Source organism: Dendropsophus ebraccatus, chromosome 1 (genome assembly GCF_027789765.1).
Source record: "Dendropsophus ebraccatus isolate aDenEbr1 chromosome 1, aDenEbr1.pat, whole genome shotgun sequence".
NCBI classification, from domain to species: Eukaryota; Metazoa; Chordata; class Amphibia; order Anura; family Hylidae; genus Dendropsophus; species Dendropsophus ebraccatus.
Window position 1 is genome coordinate 26993882 of NC_091454.1, and position 24656 is coordinate 27018537.

At 42.0% G+C, this 24656-nt stretch overlaps 1 protein-coding gene across 1 annotated transcript in view; it reads left to right on the top strand.

The window, feature by feature from the left end:
* The first annotated feature begins 24401 nt into the window (after positions 1-24401).
* Positions 24402-24656, top strand: part of FLT4 (fms related receptor tyrosine kinase 4) — a 227260-nt gene continuing 227005 nt past the window's right edge. Inside the window, exon 1 of the mRNA XM_069969156.1 lies at positions 24402-24420. The gene's annotated coding sequence lies outside the window, so the exon portion shown is untranslated. The remainder of the gene's footprint in view (positions 24421-24656) is intronic.

The following is a 24656-nucleotide window of genomic DNA, read 5'->3' on the forward strand; positions in this document are numbered from 1 at the left end:
CTATGGCTATTTATTATATGCAACCACAGGTTGTTATATTGCATCTGTGTCATTCCTTATGTTTATTTACAACTATGATCTGTTACATTTAGCATATATGCCCTCCCCTGTCCTTCCTTTGCCCCCTCCCCCTCCCATTGGGAAAAGGGTGTGTTTGGCGGGCTTTTTGTCCTTTTAGGCTATGTTCACACTGCGTATGATTCCGGCCGTAGTGCAAACCGCGAATATACGCACGTAGTTTTGAGGTTGATGCGTTCGCTTGAAAGTATACGATATACGCCCGCACAGTGCACACTACATATGAGCTTACGACCGGATCGTATACGTCGCCGTGAAAAATGAACAAGACCATTGTTTGAGGACGGAAATGTTGAAACTCACGGCCGTGTATTTCAATGCGGTCCCGTACGGAGTACTTATTTCAGCCAAATTTAACTTGATTTTTCAAACCAAAAGGTTCTGTGTGGTTTACGGGGCTGGCCGAAGATTTCCAAGTAAATGACCTGCCTCAGATTGCTTCGAAACAAGCTAGGGAAGCATAACTGTACTACGGGCGTATGTTCGCGGTTCGTACGCATCCAGCCGCATGTCTACTTTTCTCACGTAGTTTCAGCCGCACATTTACGGCGGCGTATGAAATGCGGCCGGACTCATACGCAGTGTGAACATAGCCTTAAACTGCATACTTACCTGATTGTACATGATGCACTGTTCTGATGAAGGGAGATTATTAAACTCCTGAAACGCATAAACTTTGTGCTTTCACAATAAATATAATAAATTCTTCATATTTGCTGTATTTGCTGGTGCGCACTTGGATTTTTTGGGACAGCGCTGTTTTTGTGAGTACCATTTTTTTCTTTTGTTCTATATTTGCTGTATTACGGGCCCCTGCTTTGGGAGAATCCCATTTTTGGTACATTCGGCTTTGCAGTCCCTGATCCTACCCACCATCACTTCCTCACGGACCTTCAGCTACCCCTGTGGGTCGATACGCTTACAGCCCAAGGGGCACAAAGGTGAGTGCAATCATTCACTTTCCGTTTCTTGGTTCCACCACGGTGAGACACGAGGCGCCGGTGCCCTTGTTTTTTTTCTTCTTTATTTTCAGTTTTTTACAGTCCGTCTTTTTCATTTATTTTTGCAAACAAAAAAACGGATTGAAAAACTGATCAAACACATGGCTGGGTTATTCCAATGGCAGTGAAAATTGATGGAAAATAGCGCAAACCCCTAATAAGTGCACAAAATCTCCTTATTAGCCAAAAAAAAAATGTACAAAAAGAATGATAAATCTCTGTATATGTTTAGGTATTTAAGATTTACGTTTGTCAGCTTCTCACTTATCTCACCAGACAAAGCTGAATCCCCAATAAAATGTTGAGAAATTAAGTAATTCTTGTGTCTATCACTCAATGCTACTGATATCATGGGGGGTATAAACTGGCCTGAGAGATTATGAATTGGCCAAGACCAAAATATACCCCTGGGTATAAACTAGCCTAAGCCAAAATATACCCGGGGTATAATCTAGCCTAGGCCATTTTAACCCTGGGTATAGTTTGGGCTGGGGATATACTCTGGCCTGTTACACGGGTCTTCTGAACTGGTTGTCAAAATGGCTGGCTTGCAGAACTACAGGATCCTAATGATATCCTTATGGAGGATACTACCTACTGGGGGCCTACCCACTGTATAAATGCACTGAGTAGGGCTTAACTACCATGTGGGGCCACAGAGGGTCTTATACCATATGGGGACAAAGAAGGACCTAACCAATATATTGGCACACAGAAGGTGCTAACTATTAAAAGGATGCACAGAGGGGACCTAACTACTATATGGATGCACAGAAGGTGCCTAAGGGGGCCTAACTACAATACGGGGCCACAGCTATATGTGGACACAGGGGGACCTAACTACTATATGAATGCAAAGAGTAGCCCTAAAGAGATCTAACTAATATATGGGGGCACTGGGGGACCTAACTACTATATAGGGGCACATGGGAAGTCTAAGATATGATTTTATTGTACCATCTGCATTGCTCCCGAGAAGACGAGCCTGACCAGAAAAGAGTAGACCTGGTCTGAATCCTTGGGTGGTGGTACGTGATCAGAGATAAGTGAGGATTTCCTCTTGTGGACAATATTTAGGGGTATAAAGCAATTGCCCTATGCAGAAGCACTAAATAGGGGCAAGGGGGGGGGGGCGCCAAGGCGGGGAGGAGGCGTCATGATTCAAATCTACACCTGCTGGAAACAGGTTCGGGCACCTGGCTGGATTTACTAAAAAGCGTGTGCCTCTTAGTGAATTTGGCCGGGGAAAAGGGGCCGGGGCCTAAGTTAAGACTTGTACACCGGTCTTCATAAATCCCCCCATAGCATATTAATCTATTATTTTCAGATGGAACGGTGCACGTGACTACTATTTTGGGGGGCAGAAATGAACGCCTGAGCCAGGAGAAGACATAGCTGGCTTCTAACCTTTTATGGGCTGGAAATGAGGTATAAAGGGACTTTTCCTAAGAGTTGAGGTTCTTATACGCTAGCAGTGTATATACTATACATATTTTTGGCTGCCATTGATGCAAGGCAAATTGAAATAATTAGCCTGGTCATGGATGGTATATAATGGAGGACTTGGAGCATATGCTCCCTGTGACCTCCCTTAAATCCAGCCCTATTCATCATCTCAGCTAGTGCAGTTGGTTGAGCAGAAGTCGTGTATAACAAGTCTATGGGCAATTCATGAGTAATCGAGTTTTTTTTTTTTTTTCTCCTAGTAATGTAAAAATAGTACTAAATTAAAAAGAGACTGAAACAGAACAGGTTTGTGATGTGTGGAGCTTTCGCTAGTTTCTTTTACTCAGCTTCTAATACACTTACAATAAGATTTATTTTTCCCAGTGGCTTGGAGATTATCTGTCCATGAAAACTAGAACTGATACATAATGGTTCCCTCTAGAGTAAAAAGGGTTAATTACCCATGAAAGTAAGAAGTGAAATGGAGCGGTCTGTGTGGCATCCCTGTAGAGCACACAGTTTCTTTAGTCACATGGCTTCTGTAAATGAAGTCTTTAGCAGAGCATACTCTGCTCCATAACTAATCCAGTGGGAAGTGTTTAAAGGGGAAGTCTTGGTGGGGGAGGGGGGGTTGGAGGTGGTAAAAATCATTACGGGCAGGGGGTGGGGGGTAAATAAAAAAGAAGTTATAGTCACCTGTCCCGACACCCACACAGAGCCGCGTCCCGCTTCTGGACCCCTGACGGCTGTCTTCTGTCACACCCCCCCCCCCTCTGGCTATGTTATGACCCAGCTCACGGTTGCCCTGCTCAGCCATGCAGTGAGTGAGGTGGGACACCCCTGCAGTCTATGATTGGCTGGGTGGGCTTAATATCCCCCATCTTTGATGTTGAACCCGGGTTGTGACTCAGAACTCGGGAGATGACAGTCGGCCGGGTCCAGGAGCCAGTTGATATGCTGCAGCGTGGGCATATTGTGTTTTTTTTATTGTTTTATTTTCCCCCAACCCCTTCCCCCAACCCCTGCCGGAATTCTTCTTTTAAGCGAGGTTTTCTGTGTATCATCCAGTTGGGTTTTCCCACTTTATCTCTAAAACCTTTTACAAAGTATTGCATGCTTATGGTATAAAATAAATTTTGAGGGAAAATAGAGGGGGTTGTTCAGCATTGGAAAGACATGCCTGTGACTTTGGGCCACATCAGAACAGGCAAAGGATTGGAGTAGGCTGTTTCAGTGGCAGGTTAGGCACTCCGAGTTGGCAACAAGAGAGGCAAGCAGTACGGACAGGGTCAGACAGGAATCAGAAACTGTAGAACAGGCATACGGAAATATAAGAACTATAGAACACACCTTCACTATGAGTATACTATGATCCTACAACACTCAGGCAGCAATGAGTGAGTTTAAATTTGCGCAGGTGGAACTAGATTGGCAGAAGCAGGTGGGAACGCACAGGCCCGTTAAATCCAGTAAATGTAGGGAGACACAAGGACGCAGATAGAAAGGAGCAGACCCAGGAGTGGAGCAGAGGGGCGGACAGGCGACATAGGGACATAGCCAGGTGCTACTCAGTGGCACTAGAGAAGCCCAACCTTCTCATTTAAACGGGGCTGAGCTGCATTGCCATACAAACCTAAGGACTAGGGATGGTCCGAACCGAGTTCGGTTCGGGTTCGTACGAACCCGAACGCTCGGCAATGATTCCCGCTGTCTGCCCTCTCCGTGGAGAGGGTGCATACAGCGGGAGGACCGCCTGGAAAACTGGGATACAGCCATAGCCATAGGCTGTATCCCAGTTTTCCAGGCGGTCCTCCCGCTGTATCCACCCGCTGCATGGAGCGGGCAGACAGCGGGAATCTGATGCCGAGCGTTCGGGTTCATACGAACCCGAACCTCGGCAGTTTCGGACCATCCCTACTAAGGACCAATGGGCATGTGGTAAATTTTTTCTGGAACAAAGAATCCATGTTTCTCTAACCTATACAACCCCTTTAAAACTGTCTTTGATGAGCAAGTGCCTCCTTTTAACCTATTGAAAAGACAAAAGAGACATGGGAGGGTGGCGCCTCCTAGTTAAGACTCATCTGGTCACCAAGTGAAGAATAAATATATCTTTACAGGCGTGCAGTAAACTTTAGTACTATGCAAGGAGAAGTACTGCTTTATGGAGTGCTCAGATGGTAACATCTACTGGTGGACCCTCAGGAATGATCCACTGCATTACCTGCCAGAAGGGCAAAGAAAGACCTCCTTTCCATCTATCATTTTCTTGTAATTTTAATTCTAATGTATTGGATAGTAGATCCAAATGCATTAGAATTTTCTAATACATAAAGATGGAGCGATATGTAAACAAATGCAAATTGATGTTTTCCAACATTAGTTATATAGCACATAAAGAGTGCCAACACAACATAAAGAAAAAAGGTCAAGCCGGCCTCATGATACGCTATTACTGTGGCGTTGCTCTGTCTGTTGAATTATTTATAAGCGCACCTACCGGTAAGTGAAAGAAAAGAGAATCAATGACCACTTAAGTCTGTATGACGTTATCATTAGCAGTTATCTCCTATATAGATATAGATATAGTGTCAGACTCGAGACTGTCAATAGACAATGGAATATACAATACAAAACATTTCATTTTAGTTGTTATATAGGGTGCAGGAGACAACATTGTGTGATTTTTACATCTGTATCTAACCACTGTAGTATATCACTGGGCCGGGTGGTGATATCCTCTGATCGCAGTATGGTACTGTATGTAACTTCATTGCTATGGTGATGTAAACAGGACCAGGGACCAAAGAAACAAAAATCCCGGAGTGCAGTGAAGTGAGTATAGAACAATCTGATAATTATTTTTTATATCTTTTTCTTTATTTGGATTCAAAGATAGTAATATAGCAACAAGAATATTTTCAAATGCAATGCCCATAATCCTTCTCCCGTCTGAAGCCTGTTCTTTCCATGTGAGCAGAAAAAAGGCACTAGTTATTTATTTTAACCAATGATACTAAATATAAGTTTTTATATTTCCTTTTACCCTATGAAGCTTGGCTTTGCAGATTATAAAATAGTGCACTTTCCCTTTTCTATTGTTTGAGCTAACAACATTACCAGAAAGCCAAAATGGAGGGGTTAGATTCTGAGAAAGAAATAAAGAACTGTAAAAAGCAAAATTGTATTTATTTGCAGTGGAAGGATAGACGGGTCTCCTTGGAGACATAGTCTAGGATTGAAAAAAGAAAAAAAAGTGCACTTGAAATTTTTTTCCAAACACATCGGAATATCTTCTCAAAGGCTAAACAATTTCGGACATTTCTCCGAGTGAGATGAACCTGGTTTGGTTCAGAATAAAAACTTTTAAGACGTCTATACTGTATGTCCCTACAAGAAAGCTAACTGAATAGTAAAGTCTATACAGTGTGATCCTGTGATTGTGGTTAGCAGAACATTGAGGATGTATTTATAAATGCCAATCCAGCGAGGCCTCGATAAGCCCCCAGGGTCCTTGTCCCATTTCTTTTGTAATTGAAAGTCTGGAGGACCTTTGTTATGTGTTAACAAAATGTTATAGAACCAAGACACAACTCCGAGTCTTATGGGAAAATTCATTATAGAGTACAATACCCCTCTGGCTTTAGTTGATAGATTTGTTTTATTCTTAGTTGAACTGTAAACATGTCTCGGTTGTAAGAACCAAAATGTAGCTTTATCCAAAAGATTATATTCAGTGTAGGGCCTGAAGGAACTGTTTTAAGCCACATTATAAGGTATTTGAGAGAGATAAATAACCCTTTTAGCCCCCCAGAACTTCAAATCCATAACCTCAGAACCTCAAATCTAATACCCCATTTTTTAAAAAAATGACTCTCGCTGCCTGACTCAGTCAGTAATTGGCTGAGCAGGATTTTGGTGGCTGCAGGGGACTCCGGAGACCGGAGAAGAAGGACACCCAGGGAGCATGGACAAGTAAGTATAGATGACCAAACTTAATGAACTGCACTAAAACAGCTTAACGCCTGCAATCAATAAGCTGTTTAAGTGGGGTTCGCTTAAAGGGGTTGGCTTCTTTATACTAAAATTGTTCAGTGTACATTATTAGTAAGTGTACTCACTGCACTTACTGACAGAAGCTCCCTGTGTTTCTCATAGAACTAAAATCACACTCCCCCCCTCCAGGCTGTGCTGCCCAGCTCTGTGGTGTTTCTGTCCATAAGATGGCTGACACGGAGGAGCATGTGACCATGCTCCGCCCCCCAGTGTCAACCACTGAGCCTGTATATGTCTATGGAGGTAGGGCATGGTCACATGCTCCTCCATGTCAGCCATCTTATGGATAGCTTCACCATAGCGGAGGACAGCACAGCCTGGAGAAGGGGAGTCTGATTTTAGCTCTATGAGGTACACAGGGAGCTGCTGTCAGTAAGTAATGTGAATTACACTTACACTTACAATTACAAATACTACACACAAAACAATTTTACTATGAAGTGGCTGACCCATTTAAGGTTTGATTTAGACCAACCTGAAGTTTACCTCAAAGTTCATTAAACCCACCAAACCAAATTTTTAAAAAAGAATTTGCTAATTCTCAGAAAGAACCAGTAGGAGGGGCCTGAAACATGTTGATTTTTTGTTTGCTCGATTTTTTTTTATCTTTTGTATAGTGGATAATTGGTATTGGTCTTCAATTTTTTTTTTTATCCTGGAACCTCTTTTAAATCAAATGTACCATCAGGTACATTCGCTTTAACATGACCCACGGATAGATAGGCGCCGGCACAGGGAAGCTGGTGCCGTGGTACATTTTTTGAACCGCTGCCTGGTTCTATCCTCGGAATCAATGGAGCGCGTCATAGAGGGGTGGGGGAATCCTCCCACTGGAAGGCGGGCCGGGGCTGAAGCACTGGAGGTGTACCCGTGGATAGAACGGCGCCATACAGGAACTGGGCCTCGGTTCAAAAAATTGACCACGGCACCGGCTTCCCTGCGTCGGCGCCAATCTATCTGTGGGTCATGTTAAAGCAAATGTACCTGATGGTACATTCGCTTTAAGGGTACAAACCCACTTGACGTATTTGCTGCGTGAATCAGTCTTAAAAATAAGCAGGCAAAACGCAGGTTGGCTTTATACAATTGTTCTGCGTTAAAATACGCAATTGCGTATTTTTGAAGCATGAAGCTACATGCGTTTTTCGCACAGGTTGTTAACAACTGATGCTTTGCTAACAACAAGCTTCACGCTTCAAAAATACGCAATTGCGTATTTTAACGCAGAACAATCGTATAAAGCCAACCTGCGTTTTGCCTGCTTATTTTTAAGACTGATTCACGCAGCAAATACGTCAAGTGGGTTTGTACCCTAAATTTATGTGACACATTGTACATACAGAGGTGACATCACTGCTTTACACATGTGATGGTATTGTTACTAACCAGATATACAGCATGACATATAGTATTTCACCTAGTAAGCCGCATCACTTGCACAAATTAAATTTGATAAAAGTCCTTGGATAGAGTAAAAATCACTCAGTGGTTATACATAGAAGTAAGGAACTCCTGTCTTCTGCCTTGACACCATTGTGACAGGTATGTAGGAGGATGTCAGGAAAGAATAGCATACAGTACACAATTAACAGATGTTAATGCCAGAGAAATGTTCTGCCACAGCCTAATAAAAAGCTTCTGTTCTTACTGCTAAGTGCCATTGTATAACGGAAAACCTAATGAATCTGACATTGGTTCATAGGGTTTAAGAAAACCACATTATAGTATGATACGAGAGACATGAATATATCAATGTAAACTGGTGAAGTCATGTAGCACACTGCTTCTACCTGGATAGTGTAATATATAGTAACTAGATTCATGCCCAGGGTCACTGCATGTATGGGGCACTATAAAAGTATGGTTTGGTTTCCAAGTACTCAAGATAGCGAACTTACCAAACTGTTCAGGTCCAGCAACATTCTCCAAACCTGAATACTTGGAAAAGTTGGATGTAAACATAGATACAGCCATATTGTATCCATGCGGAGTCAAATACCAAGCATTTGGGTTCGGAGAATGTTGCCGAACCTGAACAGCTCGGAAAGTTTACAAATTCTAATTTTAGATGCATTAAACATCTGCTGTATACAGTATATCCATATGTCCATATGCCCAACCATAATCTATGAGCCAGAGCAACTTTGTGAAAGCAGATATCATGTAAGGTTAGTTTTTGCCCACGGGGGGCAGATATTGGTAAACAAGGCTTCTGCCACAAAAAACTGCTGATTATTGGGAATTAGAAAGGCCATAAGCTGGTGTTAGGCGTCGGCCGTCACGCTCGGCTCCTGGCACTGCTGGAGCACGTGGCTGGCCTTCTAATAACGACTATGACCCTGAGAACCGGACCGGCCAATATTTAGGGACATGCCGATGGTTTCCTTAGTTTTTGCCACGGCCAGAGCCTCAACGCCCCCCCCCAGCTGGACGGCTCAGGTGGACCACATTAGTATCATGCCCACTGGCGGACAGCACCGCCATTCAGCTCTGGTGGGGGGGATTCAGGGTCTGGAGTCTCTGGCCCAATCAAGTCCTTGGGCTGAGACTCCAGCCTCCATAATACTACTCCTCTAATCCTCCTCCTTGCCTGCGACAGAGCCTCTTTGAGTGTGACTAAGCTAGCATTGTATCCTTATTCTTATTCCCAGGTTTCCTAATTTTGGCTTGACTTTCCGACTATTCCTCCGACTTCTGATTTTGTACTGCGACAACTGATAGATTCTGACCCGCAAGCTGACCCTGCGAATATTGTGTTTGTCTCTGTGTTCCACTTATACTAAAACAGCGGCCAGTCTTCAAGTTGGGGCCGGCCTGCTAAGGAGCCGATCACTCCAAAAGGAAGGGACAGAGGGGAGGGTGCCAGCATTATGGCTTCACTTGTAATGTGTCCCTGGGTCCCAACTACCACTCTGTTTAAATGGGGCGACATGACACCCCAATACTTCAGACCCTATTTGTTGGAAAAATACATGAAATAAAACTTCTATTTCGAACTTCCATATATAAGTAGTATTCTGCTTATGCTTACTGTGAGACTTTATATAACCCTCTTGTGTATAGCACACAGGTGTGGGCGTATTTTCCATTACCGATGAATGGAGCGCCACTCTGCTGCCACAACACCATTGTATACTAATGCACAAATGTCAATAACTGGAATACATCAGAGAAGAAAGAACAATAATCCATAATGGTATATAATGTCACACTTTTTGTTCAAGCCCTTAGGTTGTATTGTATTTAAAGTTAGACTCCAAAAGAACTCTCAATCTGCATGGTGTTTTTTTCCAATCTAGGTCTCACAGTATGCTATGGCTAAGATTGCTTCTGCTCGAACATGTGAGGGAACTATTGCTTTTATATGCTGGAAGTCCAATAAGGAAGCTGTAATGGATGTTGATCTTGCTAATAGACCAGGCTCCTAGTCAGATACAGCATGTCATGTAACGTGATTGCAGTCATTTTCCTGCGTGATGCATCTTTCTCCTCTGAATAATGGCCTTATGTCTTCATCTTGTCTTCGTCTTGTCTTCATCCATCACTTCCAGTCTACGGAGTCTAATTAGCTAACAGTTTCCACTGTTCTGGTCAAGGAAAATACAGTCTGGGGGAGAGAGAGAACGAGAGGGTAGATGGATTTGTGTTAGAGAAGGCAACCCTTGCCCATATCCCCTATTAGGACATAGTCCCATATCCATCCATATTCCATTAATGGTAAACTCGAGATCATAGGTATTCATATAAAAAGCAGTCAAATGTTTATCAGTATGCAAGAAAGGGGTCCGTGGAGCCTTAGTTGCGAGTCTCAAAACACAGGAATAGCCGGATATCCCTTGAGGGAAGAAAAACCTGTTGCCAAGGGGTGCCCCCTAGTGGGGAGATCACCAAACCACCCTGATACGTAGCCCCTTAAGTCCCACTCGGTTGTGAGTATTGGAACATAAATAGGGAAACACCAGGGTGGCCCCTTTTGCGTTTAAGTCTAACTCTGTGGCGAGTATTGCAACCTGACAAGCGTTTACCAAAGCCAGGCATCCATCCACAGACAGCTGTTTCTGCCCAGATCGGCATTCTGTCTAACGGGAGCAATAAAAAGTAGCTATTCACGTGTTTTGCCCCCGTTAGCCAGAATCCTGCTCCACACTGATAAGGGGCAAATGCCCTAAACAATTGTCTGTGGATGGATGCCTGGCTTTGGTAAACTCTTGTCATTTCGCAATACTCAAAACTGAGTTAGGCTTTGTTCATACTGCGTTTTTGCAATCCGGTTTTTTTTTTATCCGTTTTTTGCAAAAAAACGGATAAAAAAAATGGATGCATTTGTGTGCATCCATTTTGATCCGTTTTTCCATTGACTTCCATTGTAAAAAAACCGGATCAAAACATATCCTTTTTTTTGATGGACACAAAAACGTAGCTGACACTATTTTTGTGTCCGTTAAAAAAAACGGATCCGTTTTGATCCGTTTTTTTTTACAATGGTAGTCAATGGAAAAACGGATCCAAACGGATGCACACAAATGCATCCGTTTTTTTTATCCTTTTTTTTGCAAAAAACGGATGAGAAAAACAGATTGCAAAAACGCAGTGTGAACCCAGCCTTAGACTTTTTTTTTTCCTTTCCTTTCCTTTCCTTTTATTTTATTTTAAACAAAAAAGCAGCTCAAAAGAACAGACAGTGGCATCAATTTCTTCACATCACCTAAGAGTATCTCGTCGAGCGGTTTCAAGACAAAATCATAATCATCCATTTAATTATATCTGCCAGGAGATCCAACCCCCAAGGCACTGTTGACCAAAACCTACCTACCCTACCTCTATTCTATCTTCCCAACTCTAATCCAACCACCCTACACACATCTTACTACGACACCATGGAACCTGGCTACGCTACAGACGGCACGACCCCTCCATAGCATATTTACTTCCTATACAAGGTTATTTCAATATTCCATCATTATGTTAGGGCAATGACTAGGAGCCAGCACAGGTAAACACGCTCACTAAAAGCAGAACTCTTGGGGCCCATGTTCCCATCTCGGGGATCCTGGTCACCCTCAAGTCCACTTTTTCCCACTTTCAACCTGGTGCCAGTGATCCCACCAATGTGGAGCCACTCGCATCCCACCCGACTCCTCCGACAGATCCCCCAACCATATATTATGATCAACAGATCAGACAAAGGAGGCGGGACACACTTCTCTTGCTCAACAACATCATATTCCCCTTTGTACATTCTGATCATCTATCTCATCTCATAACTTATTTTAATGTCTGCTTACGATAGCATATATTATTCATCCCAAATAATACACTGGCATCCTGCCATCTGCCGCACAACCGGTGCCATAGAGTCCCCACCCTTATTCTCTATATATTTATTAATCTTAAAATCTGCCCTTACTATATTTAATTCCAGTGCCCCGGGGGATGATCGCCCGTTCACAATTCTTCGCTCTTTCATCCCTGTTCTGTACCATTTGTTATTAACTCTTCTCTCTTTTGTTATTAACTCTTCTACTCATTTCATCCATCCAATGTTGTCCTTTTGTCTATAGTTAGCTAAAATACAATCCCCTATCCCACCCCCTAGCCCCCCTCCCCCATCGGTGGCAGGAAGAAAAAAAAAAAAAACTGAGTTAGACTTTAACGCAATAGAGGCCACCCTGGTATTTCCCTATTTATGTTCCAGTATTCACAACTGAGTGGGACTTAAATGGCTATTTATCAGGGTCATTTGGTGATCTCCCCACTGGGAGGTACCCCTTGGCAACAGGTTTTCCTTCCCTGGTGGGATATCTGTCTATTTCCGTCTTTTGAGACTGGCAACTGAGGCTTCACGGACCCCTTTTTTATTTAAATTTATAGGGGGCAATGTATCAATGGAGACTTGATTTAATACTTAGTTGGATTTTTTTCACTGATCTCCCTGAGCTCAGTGATTTCTAATACAAGTAAAATCTATTTTTCTGTTGGGTGCACTGTACGTTAAAATCTTGGAATGGTTTATAACTCTTGAGCATCCTAAGCGTTTCAAGCAGACATGCTCTTACTCATCCAAGTGAGTATACCAAATTGTATATATTCTCCTCTTAGCCACACCCCATTTAAAACCCATCCAATTGTGATCATTACATTTCCTGCCTCGGTAGCGCTTTCTAAACCAGTACGGTGCAGTCCCACTTTGTCACATTCCTGATTTAATGCCATTAATAGTTGATTTCTTGAACAGAACATTTCCTTTAGGAAGGCTTAAAGAGAAGCCAACAATGCAATGTGTCAAGAAGACGTCGAAAATGTCGCCCCCCCCCCCCCTTTTCCATTAATTCCTCTGTGATGTTAACCATGAGATAGTTGCAGACTCCTTTTACTTTAACAAGCAGTCCCGAAGGTAAATCAATAAAAAAGAGCAATAATGGATTACCAGTACAATGCACCAATGCTGGAGTTTCAGTGAGATTCAATTTTGTTTTTTTGTTTTTTTTGTCTGATTAAAAACATTATTTTCTGTAAACCAGTATATTGATCCTGCCCTAGAGTAGTCAATCAGTTGATGGAATAGATGGTCAATGCTAGTTCTGCCGTCTGCTTGGCAGGAATGGAACAAACCAATAAAACTTTCAATTCCTTTTTTCTGTATAATTATTTATTTCTCTAGCTGTTAGAAACTCACCTGACCCCATGTCTACGTCATCCTCTACTTTCTTCTCACTGATGCTTTGTGTATTTATTCAGGGCACCTGCTGGCCACAGGTGCCTGTTATTGGTCCCTCTGAGCCTCACTAGTCTTAAAGTGTTACTGTCGTTATAACTTTCAAAATCTATATCAACAGTAGATGTGATATAAAGCTAGTTTGCAATTTACATTCATATTTTTTTTTTATAATCATGGAAAACACGGCACTTCCTGTTTTCTGACTTTTTTTTCTCTCAAAAAACAGGAAACAAGTCAGAAAACAGGAAGTCCTGTGTATCCCAGACTATCTGAGGGATCACAGAGAGACTCCACGGACTCTTGTTTTGCATATTTAAATTTTTGGGGGCATCAGTGGAGACTCTTGATTGAGTACTTCATTGGAGTTTTTTTCACTGTTCTCCTTGAGTTCAGTGATTACTGTGTTTTGTTGGTCGATTTGTTATTGCCCCAACTAGCCAGAATCCTACTCCACACTGACAAGGGGCAAATACCCTGAAACGGCTGTCTGTGGATGGAAGCCTGCCTTGGCAAGCCCTTGTCATGATCGCAATACTCGCACCTTGAGTTAGACATTGACAAAAAGGGGCCATCCTGGTATTTCCCGGTTTGTGTTCCAATACTCGCAACCGAGTGGGACTTAAGGGGCTATTTATCAGGGTGGTGTGGTGCTCTCCCTATCATGGAGGCACCCCGTGGCAACAGGCTAGAGATATCTGGCTATCCCGTGTTTTGAGACTCGCAACCGAGACTCCACGGACTCTTGTTTTGCATATTTACATTTTTGGGGGCATCAGTGGAGACTCTTGATTGAGTACTTCATTGGAGTTTTTTTCACTGTTCTCCTTGAGTTCAGTGATTACTGTGTTTTGTGGATCACAGAGAGAAGGCAGTCATGTGACTGACGGACATATTGAGCCGTGACTCTCTGTACTGGCCAAAAATCTGCCTTCAGGAGACTGGACCTGGATTTCTGGTAAATTCAACTTTGTTTTACAGCATGATAACAACAACAACAAAAAAAGAATGAATTTATATTGCAAAACTTGCTTTTTTTCACATCTACTGTCGATTTAGATTTTAAAAGTTATAACGACAGCGACACTTAAGGACACATGCCATTCCTGAACAGCATGTGTCCACTAGGGGAGGGTCAGAGGGGTCATGCCGTGATCCCACTCTGTATCCCAATGCTCCCGGCTGCAATCCCACAGGATTATGCCTCCAGCCACAAAAGGCGCTCTTACATCTTACTGCTATATGGATGCACAAGGGTGGCCACACTACTATATGAGGGAACAGAAGGGATCTAATGACTTTTTTAGGGCAAAGAGTGGACCTAACTAATATATGTGGGCACAGAGAAGTTTAGCTACTTAATGGATGCGCAAAGGGAAGCTAACTACTATTTAGGGGCACAGGGAAGAGCTAACTATTAGATGGGGGCACAGATGGACCTTACTACTATTTGGGGACACGGAGGGATCTAACTACTATATAGAGCACGGAGAGGTCTAACTTCTATATGGAGGAAAAAGAAGACATATGCTACAGAGTTGCAAAAACTGGACCTATACTATGTGGAGGAACAAAGAGGGCTCATACTACAAAGGAGGCAAATGTGAATGTACTCACTAACTGTTCCACTATATTTGTTATGCTACATTAGCTTTTATATAAACCAGCATATAGTATGCAGAGAACCCTAACAGGTAAACAACATTTATATATATATATATATATATATATATATATATATATATATATATTTATTTATTTATTTATATAATATAACTATTACTGGCACAGTAGCCAAAAAAGGCTGGTTTGCCCAACTTTCCTTGAACCTTGTCGAGCTCTCTTGCCATTATGCTCAGCCGTGGCTGGAGCTTAGAGGGAAAATTGGGGAGCACATTTTCCTTCCCAGCTGTCAATCAAATCAGACTTGTTCAATCCATTATAATTTATAGAGTGAATGAGTCGGCTGTTTAGCTGGCGGGGGACTGGAGCGCACTGCCGTACATTTCCCTGGTTGCATCTCTGGATTACAGCAGGTCGTACCAGCGAGACCCACCACAATAATTACCAGTCTGAAAACATGTCAAAGTTACTTCAAATGACAGTGGCGCTTTAATGTATTCCATGTGAGGTAATTTTACATCGCTTTTGGAATAATTATCTATTCCAGCATTTTGTACACCATGGTTGACAGGTCCTTGGAAAACATACACAGAACAAATACCTGTATATGGTAAATTATATACACAGTGGCTTAGCAGCAGTGCCATCTAGTGGTGGCCCACTGGAAATGCATGATGAAAGAAAAAAAGATGCAAAAACAATGGGTAACATCGGTGAATAATTGCATTGAAGATTCTTAGATTCTAATTCAGGCTGATTTTATAAGGTAATTTCATTATATGGCATGATTTTCTTAGGATGTATCTAAATGTGATCATGATAATATGGCTATAGTGCGGCTACATAAACTGAAACATGACCCTGATGTATAAAAGGGCCCATATACAGAAGGTACTTATCAACTAGATGAAGGTTGATCCCTATTAAAAGAGGACTTTTTACAGTTTCATGACATGTCCTCCCGTTCCTGAGAGATATGGGTTTAAAGTTTGCTTGACATTGTAGTTCATAGTCAGGTAGGTGTGAACCTGATTTTAATAACGGAAGTGAATATCATGTGATGGGTAGATTATATGGTCATGGAGTGTGAATGTTTTACATTGAGGGACGTACACACCTAATACTTTCCCCTTGACAGTATAATCATACCTATTACCTGAAAATAACAAGTTCACTCCCATCTGACTATTAACTGCCCATAACTATCCACTAAGCACGGCCAACATATGTTACCCATGAATATGACTTCATAAGACCGCCTTCAACCAATCTTGATCCAGTCCTGGGGCAGGGGATCTAGAAAATGTCTTCTTTATATGAAATATCAATAGCATATTATTTTAAAGGAAATAATTTCAACCAAGTTTTCAATATTTACCTACCTGCCAAGATCTGCAGAGAACAATACTAACCAGAGCACAGTCACACTGGGGGAAATTTATCAAACATGGTGTAAAGTGAAACTGGGTCAGTTGCCCCCGGGCAACCAATCAGATTCTACGTTTCATTCCTCACAGACTCTTTGGAAAATGAAAGATGGAATCTGATTGGTTGCTAAGGGCAACTGAGCCAGTTTCACTTTACACCATGTGTGAGATTTGTCCTTCATACTGTACCCTACACAGGGTATAGTACAACTTATCTAGAGAATTCTATGGCTGACGGCACATTTGGAGAAGTATCTACTGTTTCTATATTTGACACCACATGCTTTTAAATCCATGGTTGCAAACCTGGTTTAGGAGTAAGTAGGTAGGACTTTAGGAGAGTATAAAGACTAGTGTCACCATAGGTTTCCTTGGCTTGTCTAGTGGAAATGTTTATGAGAGTTGGTCTCCATACACCCTCACCAACTAATGTAATACAGCACACACAGGACTGATCATCAATGTGATATAATTGATTATTTATTTATAAATCATCAGACCTAAAAGGGGTTATCCAGTCCTCTAGATAGGCCACCAGCATTAAATTGGTGGGGATCAATCCCCCTTCACCCCTGTAGATTAGCTGTTTAAAGGGACTGCAGCTCTTGTGTGAGGTCTGTAACCTCTGCAATGTTGTCCCGTTCAAGTGACAATAGTAGGGAGTCTGCACGGCCTACAGTAGAGAAGGGTCTCGATTTATTTTGGACCCTTTACCATCTGTTTCTTGGTGTTGTAGCTTGTCTGTGTGTGGTGGGTGCACTGTCGATGTGCACAGGGTTGTATGGTGCCCAACCTCCAGGATGATGTTATGTCGTTGGTTGGAATACAGCTCAGCCCATGGTGGTATAGTCGTGACGCCAGTGCTAACTCAACACACAGGTAGGGTAGTTTATCTGCTTTCATTTTTTTTTTTTTGTGTGTGGCTGGCTGCATAGACCTCTAATGGTCGGTGACCTGCCGGGTTGTGATGGGTCCCTAGGACTTTTATCACGGTGATCTGGAGACTGTCTGTACCGCCACCCACAGAAAGAGGAAATGACCCAAGGATGGTGTAGCCTGTGTATATGGGTGCTGGTGCAATTATTGCTGAGTCCCAGTTGAATAAATAAACTGATCTTTACTGACAAGTCTCTGGTGATACAGGTGAATAGTATAATACGTGATTGATACAGACTTACTTTCACTGGATCTGTACTGAGAGATGCTGAAATGCTGAGGTAGAACAGTAGTGCTGGTTTGGTTAAGTAGAGTAGAGAGTGGAGAGGAGTTTGTCGGGAGAGAGACCCAACCCAATTTAGTAGTGTGCTCTGCCAGAACTTTAGTAGAAGAGATACTTGTAGAAGAAATACTTGAAAGAAGAAGAATACTTGTGCCCGTGTTTCAACCTTTATCGCTATAACCACCTTATGCCCTGCAGAGTCGAGGTACCCGTCCTACATGGGTGACACAAGCCCCAGTCCTGGCTGAGCAAAGTGTCCAAGTGTTTCCCAGTGTCACCTGTGCTGCGAGATAGAGTACGTAGGCCTTGATTATGGCTGCTTTGCTCTATCCAGATCAGTTATTCTGTTCAGGATACTGTCTTGCACTGTGTAGATATGTTCAAGGCGCGAGTTGAGGTGTTCTCTGAACGAGAATATCTTCATACGAATTATCCTTAGGGTCTCTTTTCATGTTGTATTTAAACCCATGTTGTATTCTAAGTGACTGCAAGGAGATTACTTTATATACAATACACCCCCCTTACACACACACACACACACACACACACACACATGCAAATCTATACTCCTCATGTCTTCATGCAACAACCCCTTTAAAGTTTGGTGTCGACATAGATAGAAAAACCTTAATGCAGAAAAAACACAGCTACTCTCTTGCTAAAACAGTGCCACCCCAGTCCTCAAGTTGTGTGTGGCATTACAGCTTTGCTCTATTTACTTGAATGGAACTGATCTGTAAAACCCACACCCAAACTGAGGACAAGAGAGATGCTGTTTCTAGAAGAAAGTGGCCATGCTATGTTTTCCTAATCCTGGATAATCCCTATAACTGTAACTGTTTCCAAAGATGGGTAAAGAGTGATTGGCACAAAGGGGGATCACACTACAGCACTGTGTACAAACAGTATTAGTATTAGTATTCATATAATGGACAGCTCCTTTCCTTATGGGTGGTGAGAGATGAAAGGGAGGCTTTAATTTACCTTTCAGAAACAGTGTGGATCATCAGGATAAGGCAGACTGTCTCACAGATTGCAGTTACACAGCACATGTTTTTTCAAGCTCTCTCCCTCCTTCCCAAAGCTCAAGCTAAGCCCCACCCCATCTTCCTGTGTTCCATCCTAATCTAGCCATTACTGGAGATTTCCTTTTCTAGGCATTACTAAATATTTAAAAATGTTAGAATTCACATTGGCATCCAATAGAGGGAAGTTGTTTGAAACAACAGTAAATGTTTAGCATTGGGGCATGTGTGAATGGAGAAATATAAACTGCTCAGTGTAACAAAGTGACCCTCAGTTTTGGCCTTGGGACCAGGTTGATTTATTACAATAAGTAAGTTAGTTCAGTCAACACAGGGTAAAGTGGTTTCTCCTTCCTCTCCAGCTTTCCTGGAATGTGCATGGTGCACCCCGGCCTCCATCATGACCTGCAGTCACCAAAAACGCTCACTCTTATTTTGTAAGACACTTTGTCAAACTTCTGAGGTAGTCCTGAGCGCTGTCACGTTACACAAACCTCTGACATTAACACATAATGGGTGACATTTATCATAACGTAATTGATTCCATTGTAGCATTGTGCTCCAGGGAAAGGTTTAGCAGATTACTCACTGGTGATATGCAGGGAGAAGCCTGGACCCAGGCCAGCAAAAACACACCACCAGTTTTATATGAATTACAGTGTAAAGCTGACCGGCTCATGGCTCACTATGAAAGGTCACATAGAGGATAATAACTACAATTTGGACTGATTTCATAGGTGTGTCCATCTATCTATCTATCTATCTATCTAAGAAATTCAGAATGAATGCAGCACTCGTGTAACGATAGATGTGGTGCCAGGCGGTATATACCAGCGACTACCCGGTATAGGTAATATAAATCAGAAGAATACCGCAGCACTCATGGGATAGAATTCAACACAACGCGTTTATTTCCCCTAGGGGAAATAAACACGTTGCGTTGAATTCTATCCCATGAGTGCTGCCCTATTCTTCTGATTTATTTATCTATCTATTCCAAGGATGGGAGCAGCACAACTTCAAGTGGGTCGGACTGTAGACTTGGGTCCACAGTAGTATATACACGGATAAACCAGCAGCACTCTGTTCTTTGTTCAAACAAAAAGTGAATTTATTCCATACAAGTGCGACGTTTCAACCGCCTCTCGAAAATGCTTGAAAAAGACTTCGAGAGGCGGTTGAAACGTTGCACTTGTATGGAATAAATTCACTTTTTGTTTGAACTACAAATAACGGAGTTGCTGCTGGTTTATCCGTGTATCTATCTATCTATCTAAGTAAAAATATTCCGCAGCACTTCCATTCAGGTGAAAAAATCCAAATTTATTTTGTGCAAAAAATCATATGAAGAACAGGTGCACAGCACAGCAATAATTCATAAGTGCGACGTTTCGACAACCTCACGTTGTCATTTTCAAGCATGCTCAGTGAATAACTTCATTTCCTTAAATAACAGGTGACATAATTAAACAGTGCAAATTATTGGTGGATTCAGGTGTCCATCACAGTACGAGTTTGTATTACAAACATATAGGTAAATCCCTGTGTTATAGCGAACCCAATGTGAATAGTGACTTGTGTGTAGAAGTCCATAAAAAACTTGAAAAAGATAAACAGCCGGGCTGTTTTATGTTGCATATAGTCCATGTAGATACAATTAACAATTTCATATTCCACAGTAGAAGACTCTCACCACTCTCTGCGGACTCAGAACCACGGTGTCGGCAGTTGTAGATACTGAAGAGGCAGATCATATAGTGTCCACAGCCTTGTGAGTGTGCGGCCATAAGTCAAAGCCAGTAGATATGCAGTATAAGGCTAGGTTCACACTATGTAACTGTGCGGCTGTATTTTTTATGCGGCTGTAAATGTGCGGATGAAACTCCGGCCGTGGGAAAAAATAGACATGCGGCTCAAAACATACGGTCATTTACTTTGAAATCTGGTTCAACTAAAAATAACAAATAAAATCTTAAGAAAGTGATGCAAACACCTCTGGATGCATCTGGGAAAGCAGGGAAACAGTTTACATGAATTGCTATTACTGGGGTTTGCGATCCTCTGCAGTATGCCGATGTCTCTCATGGTTAATCTATTAAAATAATAAAACACATTTTCGTTGTAATAAAGTGCCTTTCGTTGTTCACTAATTAAATTTAAACTAATCCATCATTTTGCAATTAAATATACTGTTAAAATAAATAGATATATAAATAAATGTATATTTATATATATATTTATTTTTTTACAGTATATTTAATTGCACAATGATGGATTCGTTAGAATTAAATTATTGACCAACGAAACTGAATTTATTTCCACGAAATTGTGTTTTATTAATTAAATATTAATTAGTACAGGAAGCTCCATAAGCCGTTAATTCATATTGCCGGCAATAGAGCATTCTGTACTAATCATCACTTTACTTTAATGAAAACATCAAATGTTTCTTCTAATTATGTTATCACAATAGCATTATTAGAAGAAACATTTAGAATTATATGTGCGCTCAGCTGATTGGCTGATCGGCTCAGCGCACACATAATGAGCCGGCCCGCAGCACAGTGACTTCATTGTGCTGCGGACCAGCGAAGAGGACACATCGGGGTGAGTATAGAGCTCTCCCCACCCCCTCCCCAGCACTGCACCCCTCCCAGCAAGGAAGGGGGGGTCAGTTAACCCCTTCCTTGCTGGGATGGGTGCAGTCTGACATCAGTCTGGCCCCCAAGGGGTTAAGGGGGATGCAATACATCCTCCCTTAACCCCTTGGGGGCCAGACTGTAAGCAGCGATCTGTAAAGATGCTGCATACTGTAAGGAGCACAACACCGCTCACAATGATGGGTGTTGTGCTCCTGTTTGTGTGTTTTTTGTGTGTTTCTCCCTTTTTGTTTTTCAGATATCGGTATCCTGTGGATTACGTCGGATTCGGTGGACTACGTCGATGACCAGCGGTTTTTTAATGTTTTTTTTTTTATAAAATGGTCAATGAGGGGTGTGGGGGTGTTTTTATTTGAATAAAAAATTTTTTTAACTTGTGTCTTGTCTTTATTTCTTTACTTTATAGACTTAGTAGTGGAAGCCGTCTAATAGACGGAATCCATTACTAAGTCGGGGCCTAGTGTTAGCCGGTATAAAATGGCTAACACTAACCCCCCATTATTACCCCAGTACCCAATGCCACCAGGGGTACTGGGAAGAGCCGGGTGCCAGTGGTCCCGGAGCGTCAAAATTGGCGCTCCTGGACCGGGCGGCAGCAGGCTGGTAAGATTTAGGCTGGGGAGGGCCTAAAACAATGGCTCTTCCCACCCTGGTGTTACCAGGCTGCTGTTGTTTGGTTTTTAACCCGGCTGGTTATAAAAATAGGGGGGACCCTATGCGTTTTTTTTAAAGTAAATAATTAATAAAAAAAAAAACGCTCCGGGACCACTGGCACCCGGCTCTTCCCAGTACCCCTGGTGGCATTGGGTACTGGGGTAATAATAGGGGGTTAGTGTTAGCCATTTTATACCGGCTAACACTAGGCCCCGACTTAGTAATGGATTCCGTCTATTAGACGGCTTCCACTACTAAGTCTATAAAGTAAAGAAATAAAGACAAGACACAAGTTAAAAAAAATTTTTATTCAAATAAAAACACCCCCACACCCCTCATTGACCATTTTATTAAAAAAAAAACATTAAAAAACCGCTGGTCATCGACGTAGTCCACGGAATCCGACGTAATCCACAGGATACCGATATCTGAAAAACAAAAAGGGAGAAACACACAAACAGGAGCACAACACCCATCATTGTGAGCGGTGTTGTGCTCCTTACAGTATGCAGCATCTTTACAGATCGCTGCTTACAGTCTGGCCCCCAAGGGGTTAAGGGAGGATGTATTGCATCCCCCTTAACCCCTTGGGGGCCAGACTGATGTCAGACTGCACCCATCCCAGCAAGGAAGGGGTTAACTGACCCCCCCTTCCTTGCTGGGAGGGGTGCAGTGCTGGGGAGGGGGTGGGGAGAGCTCTATACTCACCCCGATGTGTCCTCTTCGCTGGTCCGCAGCACAATGAAGTCACTGTACTGCGGACCGGCTCATTATATGTGCGCTCAGCCGATCAGCCAATCAGCTGAGCGCACATATAATTCTAAATGTTTCTTCTAATAATGCTATTGTGATAACATAATTAGAAGAAACATTTGATGTTTTCATTAAAGTAAAGTGATGATTAGTACAGAATGCTCTTTTGCCGGGAATATGAATTAACGGCTTATGGAGCTTCCTGTACTTATTAATATTTAATTAATAAAACACATTTTTGTTGAAATAAATTCAGTTTCGTTGGTCAATAATTTAATTCTAACGAATCCATCATTGTGCAATTAAATATACTGTAAAAAAATAAATATATATATAAATATACATTTATTTATATATCTATTTATTTTAACAGTATATTTAATTGCAAAATGATGGATTCGTTAGAATTAAATTATTGACCAACGAAAGGGACTTTATTACAAAGAGAATGTGTTTTATTAATTTAATATATTAACTATTAGAGGCATTGGCATTCGGCATCATTGCCGGCTATTTTTGAAGTACTCCGTACGGACCGCCTGTCAATCCTCGGCCGCATGTCCAGCCGCAAACAATGGTCTTGTTCATTTTTTACGGCTCCGTTTACGATCGGGCCGTAGATTCATACATAGTGTGCACTGTGCAGCCGTATATCCTATACTTTCCAGCGTACGCATGAACCACCAAAAATACCGCCGCACAATTACAGCCGCAAATACAGCCGCACAGTTACATAGTCTGAACCTGGCCTAAATGCGGTAATCACGGGTTCTCCGTGTATATAGTTACACACAGGTATACCACGATCTGCTCACCTGGTCCCTCCAGACCCAGAATAAAGAATTCCATGTAGGGTTTTAACCGCAGCAGTAACGCTCTCACAACTGGCTTAGTGTGAACAAAGACATAAACTGGTTTAGTGTGAACACCGCCAAAAACCGGCTTAGTGTGAACACCGCCATAAACTGGCTTAGTGTGAACAAAGGCATAAACTTGCTTGGTGTGAACACCGCCATAAACTGGCTTTAGTGTGAACAAAGGCATAAACTTGCTCAATGTGAACACCGGCATAAAAAATACCAAATGATGGCAACTCGTGGTTCGTCTTGGTACCGCTTGAGGGTGGGTTCTTCAACTGTGTTCAAAGTCCAAATAATCTGAAGACAAAAGAAAACAAAGGTAAGTACAGTGAAAAATCAAGGATATAGAGTTACAAGTTATTCACTATGTTATAACTGTAGGGGTATACAGCAAATATACTGAGCAAATTTTTTGGGGGACATTTACATGATGAATATTTACTTAGTCATGTGTTTAGAGAATTTATATTCAACATTTAATCCATCAGGGCCAAGGGCTCCCGTTTTAAAAATCCAGTGGAGTTCTCTCTTTTTTAGTGCAAGTTGTCTGTCACCGCCTCTTTTTGTGGTTAGTATCCGATCAACGATCATGAGCTTTAAGTCTTTTTCCGTATGTTTTGCCTCTAGGAAATGTTTAGGTACAGAAAGATCTGTTTTTCCTTTTCTAATGGAGTACCTATGTTGGGTAAATCTAGTCTTGAACTCAAGTGTGGTTTCCCCCACATATATTTTGTTGCAAGGACACCATAGGATGTAAATTACAAAGTCAGATGTACAAGTGAGGTAATGTTGGATTTTATATTCTTCCTTAGTTTTAGGGTGTATGAAGGTGTCCCCCTTCACCATGTACCTGCAATTTACACAACTGAGGCAAGGATATGAGCCTGTGCGTGCTGTAGTAAGGTAAGTTTGTATTTTTTCACTCTTTAGACTAATGTCAGTTTTAATAATTTTGTCGCGAATATTGCTGCTCCTTCTGTAGGATAATAAAGGTGGAGTTTGAAACTCAGGTATGTTAGGGTGGCTTTTACTAATGATGTTCCAGTGTTTATTCATGATTTTTCCAATTCTTGGTGAGATATGGGAATAAGTAGTTACAAGGGGTATACGTGTAATGTCAGTACTAGTGGACTGTTTTT